General features: G+C 27.1%; 1 non-coding gene across 1 annotated transcript; it reads right to left on the reverse strand.

The window, feature by feature from the left end:
• On the reverse strand, nucleotides 10,895–10,974 carry TRNAL-UAG. The gene has a single exon. It is a non-coding gene; the product is annotated as a tRNA-Leu (tRNA).

The following is a 13,823-nucleotide window of genomic DNA, read 5'->3' on the forward strand; positions in this document are numbered from 1 at the left end:
GGCTAAAAAGTGATTGATTGCAAAAGAATTCTACTTACATGGTGGTTCATGTATACAAAATAATAACAACAGTAGTAGTAGTAATAATATAAATAAAATATCATATATCATATCATATCATATCATACTCCCTTTAAAAGAAGGAGTTGTGGAAAAACTTTTCAATGACTATATTACCCCTATTTTTTGATATTACATTCTATTACTAACTAAACTAAATTAATTATTATTGTTAATTAATTATATTATATGTCACTTCAAGTTTGAATAATTTTGTCCCTACAACTTCCAACATTATTGTAAAACTCTACATCATATTAATTATTAATAATTATAATAATATATTAATAGATAATTACATATTAATAAAGTATATATGGAAAGAGTAGAAAACATAGAATTGTCTTAAAATTATACCATGACACTCATATAGAAAAATTACAAAGAACATTATTATGTTTAGGTAACAGAATAGAGGGTACAAACATAAAATTTTAGAAAACATTAATATATTTAAGTGTGACAAAATACAAGTGGGGGTAGATAAGTATAATTTTGGTAAACTATAAGTTATTTAAGTTCAATTAAGTCTATAAAAAATTGAAACATTTGTTATCTACAAACAATAATATATAATCTCATTGATAAATAACATTCACCATACAATATGAGGCTAGATGCTTAGCTTATGCACTCCTCTATGCTTTAAGAAGGATCCAAAGATTTACTGTTCATGCTACAACAAATAAACACAGTAAATTACTACAACATGAACAGTAAATCTTTAGGTCATCCTTTAAGTATGCAGAGTAAATTTACTACTTACGCTACAATAATTTACTATATCATAAATAGTACCCTTTTAAGTATAGAGCAGTAGATATAATTTTTAATTTTAAGCATACAATAATTAAATCAAATATATTAAATCTTAGAAGGATGTAGGTTCAAAATGCAATGCTTAAAAAAAGCACCATATTTAGATTAAGTCTTAAGATTTTAAATTATTTCTTAAAAGTATATACTTTGATTAAAAAACTTTAGAATATGCTTTAGAAGGACTACTATAAGATGGTGGACATGACATAAATATTGAACAAATAAAATACATGATATCAGAATGCAAAAACCGGGAAAATGCATATAATACTGGGCGTCATATAAGATAATATTCATACATAACATAATATTATAATATGTAATCTAACATATTAAAGAATTTTAAATATAACAATTTGTGTCGAGATATATGCTTAAGATTTTGGAGAGCCGAGAATGCAGAGATTTTGGAGAAGAATTGCAGCTTTTGTGGGTTTTGGGGGTCTCAAATTTGTTTCCCAAATATGATTCAAACCTGAGCCCACAATCAAATTAAAAATGACACAAATATTTCGATATCTTCAAAGAGATATATTAACCATATTTTTTATAGCAGTCGATATATCAAAAAATCACCAAATAAAAGAAGGCAATATAAAATTTTATTGAGATAAAGTCACGATATATCGGCCGATATAGCAATATACCAACTAATATTTAATACAATGCCTATAAAAGCAAATATATGAAAATTATTTAGATATTAGTTCCTTGATTTTAAGTATCCAATAATTCTATGTTGTTCCCTCAAAATTTTAAAATTGCTTATAATATTAGGGACTAATATTAAATTATTAAAATTTTAAGGGACAAATTATAAATAGGTCATATTTAAAAGAAGAGTTAAATTTTCAAAAACCATCTCAACTATGGGGATTGTCTCCAAAAACCCACTCAACTGATTCAATTTAATAAAACCCCTTATTATGGATAAGTTATAGATAATCCCTCTCAATTTTGGTGCTATTTTAGAAAACACCCTTTAACTATAGCGTGTCTCATAAAAACTCTTATAATCTTTTACACTTCTATCAATAGACCCCCCTTAACATAGTTACTTCATTATGTGATTTGGACAAAACACCCTAATAAAGAAAGTTATTTTAGTTAAAAAGAAATGCTCAACCGGTAATAAAAGGACAACAATTAATCTACAATTCTTTTTCCCTCTATATCACTTTTTTCTTTTATATGGAAAAAACCAAGGTAATTTTTTTATGGTTGAGGCATATTTTGATCTTTTCAAGTCAAGTACTCGTCACATAATAGATAAGACTCAATGATATTAGTTTTGAGAGGTTAGGTTTAAGTGAAAAAAGTTCATAGGGGTTAAATTAATTATTTTACGTTGAGATAGATTACCTACAAAACACCCAAAACTTGATGGAGATTTACTCAGTTTTAAATAGTTTTTTGGGAGAGGGGGGAGAGGGGAGGGGAGGTTGTTGACATGCGCTTCATAGTTGAAGGGGAGTTTTCAAAGTCAACATTTAACCAAAAGCACAACTTAAGGCACATGTGACATCAATTGATTTGGGTTATTTGTCCTTAAATTTGTCCTATACATCAACTCAGAAAATCTTTTGTGAAAATCATTTTGCTATAAAAATCTCTAAGAGAAACTTAATCTTTATCTGGGATGGGTATGTGGTCCTTTTGGTTCCCCTTACCTTTCACGATTTATAATAAATTATTAGATAAAGTAAATTAAGTTGTCATTTTATGTTACTCAACTTCTTATAAGTTTATGAAGCTCATAACTTGGATATGAGTATTGTTGCGGAAACTGTATTCTTCTAATTCCTTAACATAATTTTTTGGATATCGTTTGACATTGAATGGATATGAATTAGTTTGTTAAAATACAATCAATATGAGTGCATAATATGTATAAATCATTCACAAAGTATATTTTATAATTCTCTGAAACTAGAGAGTAATCATTTTGACAGATAAATTAATAGTTGTTGAGATGTAAAAAGAGTACGATGTCATATTTTGGAATTGATCACATACTTTACGTTTTCGTTCTTGATTGAATTTGCACATTCTAACTTAGAATATTCTAAAAAAAAAGCTCTTGAATATATATAATACTCGGTTGCTGGATAAACAATAGGTGGAAGTGATTTTTTTATAACTAAACGAAATACTTTATAATTAGATAAAACCTATCATTTTTCTTTGATGAATCAACAATTTATTTTCTTCATTAATAATAATAATATTTTTTCATATTGGTCCCTTACATTATTAATATTATGTAATTATACATTCAAATTACTAATTAATCTTAAATGTTTAACATTTTAAGGCTTTAAACATCACTATTTCTCTAGAAGACAAAATGTTAAATCTAACAAGATTTTATACATGGAAATATAAAAAATTTATTATATTATGATAATTATAAACTTTTTTATAACCATGTTATAGTAAATAAATAAACTTAAAGTAAATAATTAAAATATTTGACCACGTGCAGTGCACGTGTATTCCACCTAGTTCCCTTTAAAAGAGGGAGTTGTATAAAAAAATTTCATGGACGATATTGCCCCTATTCTTTTTTGATATTATATTCTAATCATAAATTAACTAAAATAATTATTATTATTAAGTAATCATATTACATGCCACTTCAATTTTATCTAACTTGGTCCTAAAACTTTCAATGTTATTGTAAAACTCTTATATTAATTATTAATAATGCATAATACTATATTGATAGACAATTGCAAGTTAATAAATTATTTTGGAATGAGTATAAAATATAGAATTATCCTAAAATTATATCGTGACACTCATGTAGGAAAACTATAAAGAGTATTCTTGCGTTCATAAATACAAACATACAATTTTAGAAAATATTAGGATATCTAAGTGCATTAAGATATAAGTGGAGGTATATGAGTGTAACTTTCGTAAGTTGTAAGCTATTTATGTTTAATTAAGCCTATAAAGATTTGAAACATTTGTTAAATACAAGCAATAGTATGTGATCCCTTTGATAAATAATATACATCGTATAATATGAGGCTAGAGGCTTAGCTTATATTTATATAGTACAGAAGATGTGGAAAAATTTAAGCATCGTATTTTAAATAAGTCTCAATATTTTGAATTATAAATGAAATTATATACTTCGCTTAGAATATAATACTCCCTTTAAAAGAGGAAGTTGTAGAAAAAACTTTCTATGGACTATATTACCCCTATTTTTTAAATACTATATTTTAACCCTAACTAAACTAAATTAATTATTATTGCCAATTATATATATGTCACTTCAAGTTTGTCTAACTTGGTCCCTAAAACTTCTAATGTTATTGTAAAACTCTCATATTAATTATTAGTAATGTCAATATATTAATAGACAATTGTATATTAATAAATTATTAATGAAAAGAGTAGAAAATATAGAATTATCCTAAAATTATATTATTATATTCATATAGGAAAATTACAAATAGTATTCTTGTATATAGAAGGTACAAACATGCAATTTTAAAAACATTAGGATATTTAAGCGCAAGAAGATACAAGTGGAGGTATCTAATTAAATTTTTTATAATTTGTAAGATATTTAATTTAATTAAGCCAATAAAGATTTAAAGTTATTGTTAACCACAAGCAATAGTATGTGATCCCTTTGATAAATAATATTCATCATAAAATATGAGGCCAGAGGGTTAGCTTATATTTATATACTAGAGGAAATGTGAGAAAATTAAAGTATCATATTTTGAATAATCTTAACATTTTGAATTATTTCTGAATTTATATACTTTGTTTAGAAAACTTTAGAAGAGGCTTTCAAAGAACTACTACAAAGTGTTGGGCATCATATAAATGCTGGACAAATAAAATCCATGATATTGGATTGTAATAATCGGCGTTATGTAAAAAAATATCTAAGTGTCATATAAGATAATGCTCATACATAATACAACATTTTAATCTATAATCTTAGATATTGATGAATTTTCAACATAAGAATTTGCATCAAGATATATGCTTGAGATTTGGGAGAGCTGAGAGTGGAGAGATTTGGGATATGAATTATAGTTTTTGTGACTTGTGCTTTAGTTTTGGTTTTTAAATACGACCTAATACCAAAGCCTACAATCAGATTAAAAATTACTCGATTTTGTTATACCTGCAATATTTTTGATAATGATCGATATATGAGAAAAAAATCCATAGATAAAAGGAAATAATATAAAACCATAAATATTATTAAGATAAAATATTTAACCTTTTATATCAATCGATAGAGCGATATATTGGTCAATAATATATTGCCTATAAGAGCAATATTTAAAGGTAATTTAGATATCATTTCATTAATTTTAAATCTCTAATAATTCTACAATAGTCCCTTAAAATTTTGAAATTACTTATAATTTAGGTACTAATATAGAATTATAAAATATTTGAGCTAAATTTAAAAGAATAGTTGATTCTTTGAAAAGTCTCTCAAGTATGGGGAATGTCTAAAAAAAAAAAAACCACTCAACTAATTTAATTTGACAGAGCCTTCTAATTATAGAAGTGTTGTAGACAACCCCTCTCAACTTTGGTGTGATTTTAGAAAGCACTCTTTGACTTAGCTTGTCTTATAAAAACTCCCCTCGTCTTTTACACATCTCTTAACAAACCCCCTTAATGTAAAAGACTTTAAAAGTGATTTTATCAAAATACCCTATTAAATAAAGCCATTTTAGTTAAAATAAACTCTCAATCGATAATAAAAGGATTACGAGTAATTTACAATTCTTTTTACATTTAAATCTTCACTTTTTCTTTCATCTAGTAAAAAACCAAGCTAATTCTTTTATGGTTGAGGGATATTTTGGTCTTTCCAAGATAAATACTTATGACATAATGAATTCGACTCAATGATATTAGTTTTGAGGGGTTAATTGAGAAAAGTTTATAGGGTTAAATCAAAATTTTGAAGTTGAGATAGATTAACTATAACACTCCAAATTTGACGAACAAACATTTACTCATTTCAAATAGTTTGGGGGGGAGGAGGTTTTTTAACATTCCCCCCATAGTTGAGGGGAAGTTTTCTAAAATTAACCCTTAAGCAAAGCACAATTTAAGGCACATATGACATTAATCTTATAAGAGTGGATTTTATAGCAAGTTTATCAGTATCTTTGAAATCTTTTGCTATAAAATTCGCAGAGAGAAATTTTTTCTTTATTTGGGATGACTATGTGATCCTTATGGTTCTCCTTATCTTTTATGATTTGTAATAAATTATTTAACAAAATAAATTAAGTTGTTCATTTTATATGTCTCACCTTTATGAAGCATACAATTTGGATATGAGTGTTATTAGATTCTTTTAACTCTTTAGCTTAAATTTTTGGATATTATTCAATATTGGATAGATCTATATTATTTTGTTAAAATACAATCCATATATGTACAAAATATGTTTAAATCATTCTCAAATTATATTTTATAGTTTTCTAAAATTAGAGAGTAATCGTTTTGATAAATTAATTAATTAGTTGAGAAGATGTAGGGAGATTATAATATCATATTTTGGAATTGATACATAATTTATATTTTCTTTCTTGATTGAATTTGCACATTCTAACTTTAAAAATTCTATAAAAAGTTTTTGATATCTATAATACTCGGTCGCCAGATAATAGAAAGTGAAAGTAGACAATAGGCGTGTGTGATTTCTTTATAATTAAACAAAATCCTCTATGACCAGAGAAACCTATCATTTTACGTTGATGAATTCATGATTTAATTTTCATTATAATAATAGTTTTTTAGATATTGGTGCTTACATTATTAATATTTTAAAATTAGAATTTCAAATCATTAAATTGCTCTTAGATCATTAATATTTTAAGACTTTAAAAATCACTAATTATGTGTAAGGTAAAGTGTTAAAACCAGCAATATTTTATATATTAAAATATCTAATTTTTTTTAATATATTATGATAATCATAAACTTTTTTGCAACCATGTTATAGTAAATACATAAACTAAAATCAACAATAATAATATTTGACCATGTGCATTACACGTGCATTGTACCTAGTAAAAAATAAAATGAATGTGGTCCCATTAATTTTAACTATTTTAAAAGTGGTTTCCATGGTGAACCCCCCCCTGTTGTTTACTTTTCTCTTTTTTTGGATAAAATTAGAAAAGGTTGTAGAGAAATTTCTGGTCAAAAGATTAATGAGGAAAAAAAGACGATGTCTACAGACTTATCATACACCCTTTAAAAGTACGAGTTCAGAATAATATTTCTATGGTCAATATTACCCTTAGTTTTTTTAAAATATTATATTGTTATCCTAATCTATTCTAATTACCCTATCTTTTTTGAATTGGTAACCAAATGATCTATTATATTCATAATGAGACTTAACATGTTATTGGATAAAATAAATACGTTTAATATAATTCAAATCCTTTACTTATTTTAGTTCGTAGAGAAATCTAAAAAAAACATGCTAGTTAACACCTACAAAATTTTGGACTTTGTAAAAAATATTCTCTAAGTATTTTAAATTGCAAAAACGGTCCTACAATTTCAAAATTTTATTAAAATTTCTTGAAAATTATAAAATTTGCTTATCTCAATTTAGTGAGAAACCTTAAAAATATATACTAACTAGAAATTGAAAGTTTTTTAACTTTGGAGAAAATATCTTATAAGTTTTAAAAATTATAAAAACACCCCTAAAAATTCAAAATCTATAAAAAATTCCTTAAAAATTTCAAACCTATAAACATACTAAAAACCTACAAATAACACAAACAAGCCCCAAAAATTTATAAAATTTGCAATACACACTCTGAACTTTTTACAAATTACAAAATAAAACCCTCAAAATTGTAAAATTTTAAAAAATATCCTGATAGTTTCTGACCTAATAGAACATTAAAATATAAGAATTATAAATATCCCCTACATAATTTATAATTTATAGAAAACACCCTTAAAGTTTCAAAAAATACAAACAAACATTTAAAAATTCAAAATTTACAAAAAACAACCTAAAATTTTTAAATTCATTAGTAAATTGAAAGCATAGGAATTATAAATAGTCTATAAATAATTTATAATTTATAGAAAAGGCCTATCCGTTTAAAAAATTATAAAAAGTCCTTAAAATTCATAATTTACAAAAAACACTATGAGAATTTTTAACCTATAGATACTAAAATGAATATGCAAAATTACTAACAACCCTAGAAAATTAAATTTTGTAAAAAATATCATACACCTTTTAAAAGTATAGTTTTAGGAAAAATGTTTCATGGTAAATATTACCCATAACTTTTTTAAAAAGAGCATAAATAATTGAAAATCTATTAAATTTAAAATTTACAAAAACCACCATTAAAGTATAGTACATTGCAAATTATCCCTCCAAAGTTTGAAAATTTTTAATGATTTTTTTGTAATTCCTTGATTTTAATGTAATATTTAATAGTTTTGTGTATTTGTAAATTATAAAATTTAAGGTGTTTTTTACACTTTTTAAAACTTTTGTGGGTGTTTATTTTATAGTTTTCTAAATTTTCATTGTGTTTTTATTGTAATGCACATATACATCAATTAATGATGATATTGAAGAATAAGTTGTTCTTAAAATTATAAAACCATAATTATGTGTGCACATCATTATTCCTAGGTAGTATAGTTTATATATGCAAAATTTTTTAGACAATCTATATAGTGGTTAAAAAGATTTTAACTTTAATGTACTATTTTTTATAAATTATATTTAATGTGAACCCACCATATAATTTTGACTGTGGTCATCATAATTTTAATACGCTTGATTGATTGACTATATACATATATAGAACATAGATTACTTTATTTTCTCACATGAGCTAATATTTGGTGCTTAATAATTTAAATTATTACTTTTAAATTTAATATACAGAGGAGCTCTAATAACATTTATTTATTTACCTACAACATCATACAATCTCAATTCCTATTTTTACTAGAGATTTATTCTATAGTTACACGTATCACATTAGTAACTAAAATAATAATTATTTATGCTTAAATTAGGATGATTATAGTTGGTCACTCACTATGAAATTTTTATAAAGATATATACCTTATTTTTTATAGCTATCTGCACTGACCATGTATATTTTATAAATTAGTTCTTAATTTGACATATTAAATTACTTTTCCTTTATAGAAATTTATTTCTTGACTTTTAGACTGTATATATCACCATTCTAGCATAGAAATGACTTCACTCTAAATAGGCTTCAAGCCAATATTTGAGTTGCACTGAAGTATATACTATTGTTACTATGTGTATATATTTTAAGAAAATCATGTCAACACTTTTTAAATAGAAGAGAATATTCTAACCTCTTTACTATGTGTATATATTTTAAGAAAATCATGTCAACACTTTTTAAATAGAAGAGAATATTCTAACCTCTGATATTATAAAAAATAGAAGAGAATATTCTAACCTCTGATATTATAAAAACTAAATATAACAAATTGAATGATTAGCAAAAGAGAACTTACATCAGAAAAGTGTGAATAATAAGATAAATAGGAAATGTAATGACATTGCTAATAATACTACAAATAACAAACTATATTGTAAAGTTAACCTATTTTGTAGAGCCCAACTACAGGCTATAAGCATCGAGATTTTCCATATACATACTTTATAATTTATTAAAAAGGGTCATATAATCTTATATAATAAAATTGATTTAATATTGAATAGTAATATCGTTGTAATAGTATCATTATTAGGAAAAAAATTTCATGAATCGATATGTTCTTTACGATATATAAGTTATGCACTCCAAATTCTTGTGTCTTTTATAGAGCTAAAAATTTTGAATACGAGTCTCTAGTATGTTGCTCTCACAAACAACAAAATCTATTTAGGAGATATGGATATTCCAGATGAGTTATGTATCCTATATACAATACAATTGACCTAGGCAAGTGAGTAATAATAGCATTTTTATTCACATCATTTGGGGTAAGATTTGATAAGGACCTTGCATCAAAGTTTTTTTTAATATTTAGAGCATATGGCGAAATATATCATAATCTTCATGTTCTAATTTCGTAAGTAAACAATTCTTCACACTTTCAGTTTTACTTCTATGATACAAATAATGAGTTATAACATTGAATGAGAATATTATTTTAGATAATATAAATATGAGTGAAACATCAACTAAAAGTTAACGTGTATGTGTCAAACCACGACTAAAAGTTTAATGGACATATTACAAGTAAATTCATATATAAAGCTTCTTTGCGAATTGAATGATCACCCATCTTTTGAAAACTTCAAGATACTAATAAATAGAGATGTTATACTATATTAATGAGTTTATAACTCACAAATAGTAGATCACGTGACCACAGTCTGGATTGAAAGGAAACAATGACAATATTTTATTTGAGAGAGAATTTATTGAGTTGATGATCAATATCACAAAAAACTTTGTTTTATTTATTTATTTTACTCTATTTTTATTAATTTAAATAATCATGATATTTAACCACGTCTATTTAAAATCATGAATATATCAACCATTTCTTTATTTTCCGATTGTCTGGAAGGGACAAAAGAAACATCTTGTTTTTTCTTCAAAAAATTCTGATCTCTAGTGGACCTCTCAGTAGGATTCGAACCCAGATGAAGTTCTGACCATCTGTCAGAAAAAATTCTGATCTCTAGTGGACCTCTCAGTAGGATTCGAACCCAGATGAAGTTCTGACCATCTGTCAGAAAAAAAAGAATGAATTGATCTTGTAGGATTCCCAAGAAATTCTTCGATTTCTTTAGGAAGCAGATGATTATTCATCTGCTTCTCAGGTTTGGTGAATAGCCGGGACATTGAGGAAGACAGCTGAAAGGAAATTTCTATAATTATACGGTTTATTTTTTTTAAAAAATGCCAAGTAATGTGGAAAGGTTTATTTTTGGACGTTAATTAAAAGTAGATAACAAAAATGACAGCTGTGGGATTTGAACCCACGCCCTTTCGGACCAGAGCCTAAATCTGGCGCCTTAGACCACTCGGCCAAACTGTCCATGTAGTCCGTAAGAACAAGTAGAAATATAAAACAAGGTAATTTTTGGGCTGCCGGCCATACATGATAATTCTGGAGCTCCCAGTCCCAGATGATAGCAGTTCTTCATCAAATTCGGAAAAAAAAATGTAAATATTTTCCCATTTTTAAACGTCTTAACAGCACAGTATTCATGATATTCGCCTTTATTCCTTTCTCTGAATCCGACTACAAAAGCTAACCGCAATATTCGCAACCCAGCGGGCGCATAATTTTATAAAAACCCTACCGTCTCTTTTGTTCGATTGGGACGGAGATTCCCCATACCTATTCTTTTCTCTCATCTCAACTTTGACCCATTACTCTGCAAATATGACCTCATTTTCTACCGAGAGGCCACGCAAGATTCTGACCGGCACTTCCCTATCGATCGCTCCCAAACGATGGCAGTTCTTCAGCAAGTTCGGAAAAGGGTAAATTTTTTTTTTTTGCCCCCATCACAGGTTTCAGTTTCAGTGCATTATTTAATTGTTAATATGACCTATGTCTTTTTGTTTGATTGGAACGGGGATGCTCATACATTATTTTTTTTTCCCGTCGCATTTCAAATTTAACCAAGAAAAGTTGCAACTTGTAACAAAAACGTTTTGTTAAATTTTTTTTTTGTGTGTTGTACTAAATTGTCAGCTCAAAGTGACGCATAAGTAGCAAGATAAGTCAAAATCGGCGCAAAAAATATGAAGAAAACAGCAGACACGATACATGTTTCCCACACGCACCCAACACGATACAAGTTTGTGATGGAAGTTTTATGCTACGTGGGTATTGGCTCTAAAATTGCTCTCATTTCAAATAAGAGAACTAAGACATTTGTGATAAAATTACACATATTTTCCTTTTAGTCCGGCAATCGAGCTACTGGAAAAGAATAATATTATGACCAAAGAAAAAAAAAAATTGCCGTGCTTTTTCCCCTGCTGATCCAGTCCGGTATTGCTGGTACAACTGTTCAAGGGTCATAATCCATTGTTCATATGATTTTCAAGATACAGAATCATAAGGACGATCTTAAGCACACACCCCGTGTTTAGGCTTTATCAAACTTAATGCACCAATTGGCAATACTTGTATCTGTTCTATACTTCTATGGTCCTACTGTAGTAGCTAATGATGCGTACAGATATTTTTGACGACGTATGAAACTGTTTTGTGAGGATCTTTGTTATTCACCATTTTTGTAGTCGGACAAATTTTCAAAACCAACCCATTTGATAAACTATTCCCAAAAAAAGACCCATTTCAGTTTTATTTGCAAAAACCGACCTGGTTTCAGCCTCAGCGCTGAAACCAGGTCGGTTTTTGAAAAAAAATTTCCGAAACTTCACGGGAGTTCAACTCCCGTGAAGTTTTGTTATGAGAAAAAACTTCACGGGAGTTGAACTCCCGTGAAGTTTCGTAAAGTCACCTAGAACTTTTTAAGTAGAACTGGGATAATTAGTAAAGTGGGATAATATTTTGACACTGGGATAATTTAGTGGAATAATGATGTGTAATTCTTAAAATGGGATAATTTGGTAGGATAATTTGGTGGGATAATGATGGATAATATTATGAAGTTGCATAATTTGATAGGATAATTTGGTGGGGGTAATGGTGGGTATAAATTACTATTGTTAATAATTGTATATTAAAAATAATATAATATTGATAAGCAAATTCTAGTAATAACTATAAACTATAATGCAATAAAGCATCACTATTCATCTCAAATAATAAAATAATTTACAAATAAATAAAAATCTAAATTCCTAGAGTGACTCGACTTTCATCATCCCACATGGCTTCTATCATCCCACATGACATCTGCCATAGAATTTCTCCAAGCTCCTACAGCTGCTCGTTAAGTCTATAACTCGTCTTCTTTATCGGAGTCATCGTCTGCATCAGCAACATTTTGTGGAGCTTCTAACGGAGGATCATAAATGTCAAAGTTCAAATATCATAACATCATAAAGAAAGAAAAATAAGCATTTTTCAGCTATTAACCCTTTGGACCAATCTCATCATGATCGTTGAAACCAAATCAGCAAATAAATAAAATGTACACAGGAATCATCCATGGCCGCTAAACAGATGATCGATAGATGAACTATAAATATCCCAATTAATTTACTGAGCCGATTTAATAATAATAGATAATAGATATCACCATTAACCATTCAACATCTAATCATCAATGTGATCGCAAAGTTGCTTTCTAACTTATAAAAAAAACATAAATAGCCCGCATATCTTTAGCACTAACCCACCAACACTATATTCTTAACCTAAACCACTGTTGTGGAGAGAAAACTTAGATCAAACAAATAATAATAAAGTAATTTCTCCCAATTGTAAAGATAATAATAAAGATCTAATCATCACAAAAACAAAGTAAAGATAAAAAATGAACGGATGATTGACTTAATAGCAGATAAAATTTCTAGGCGGAGAAACTAACCAAGAGGGAGGGAGGTGGCGTTTTACTTTTTTTTCCCAATTGTATTCTTTCCAATGTGTGGGATAATTTAAGAGAGGAGAACTTATGGTTATATATATAGGTAGTATAATTTGTGGGATAATTATGACCAATTATCCCAATTCTAATTCTAGTAGAATTCTACTTGACTAACGCACCAAAAAAATAATACAGTTCTAGTTCTACAAAAGTTCTACTTGACTAACACTATAAAAAAAATATCCCATTTCCTAGTTCTATGTGACTAACACCTTAAAAATTTATCCCACAAATTATCACAGTTCAAGTTTTAAGTTCTAGATGACTAACCCCCCCGAAAAGAATAATATTATGACCAAAGAAAAAAAAAATT

Source organism: Asparagus officinalis, chromosome 4 (genome assembly GCF_001876935.1).
Source record: "Asparagus officinalis chromosome 4, Aspof.V1, whole genome shotgun sequence".
Classification (NCBI taxonomy): domain Eukaryota; kingdom Viridiplantae; phylum Streptophyta; class Magnoliopsida; order Asparagales; family Asparagaceae; genus Asparagus; species Asparagus officinalis.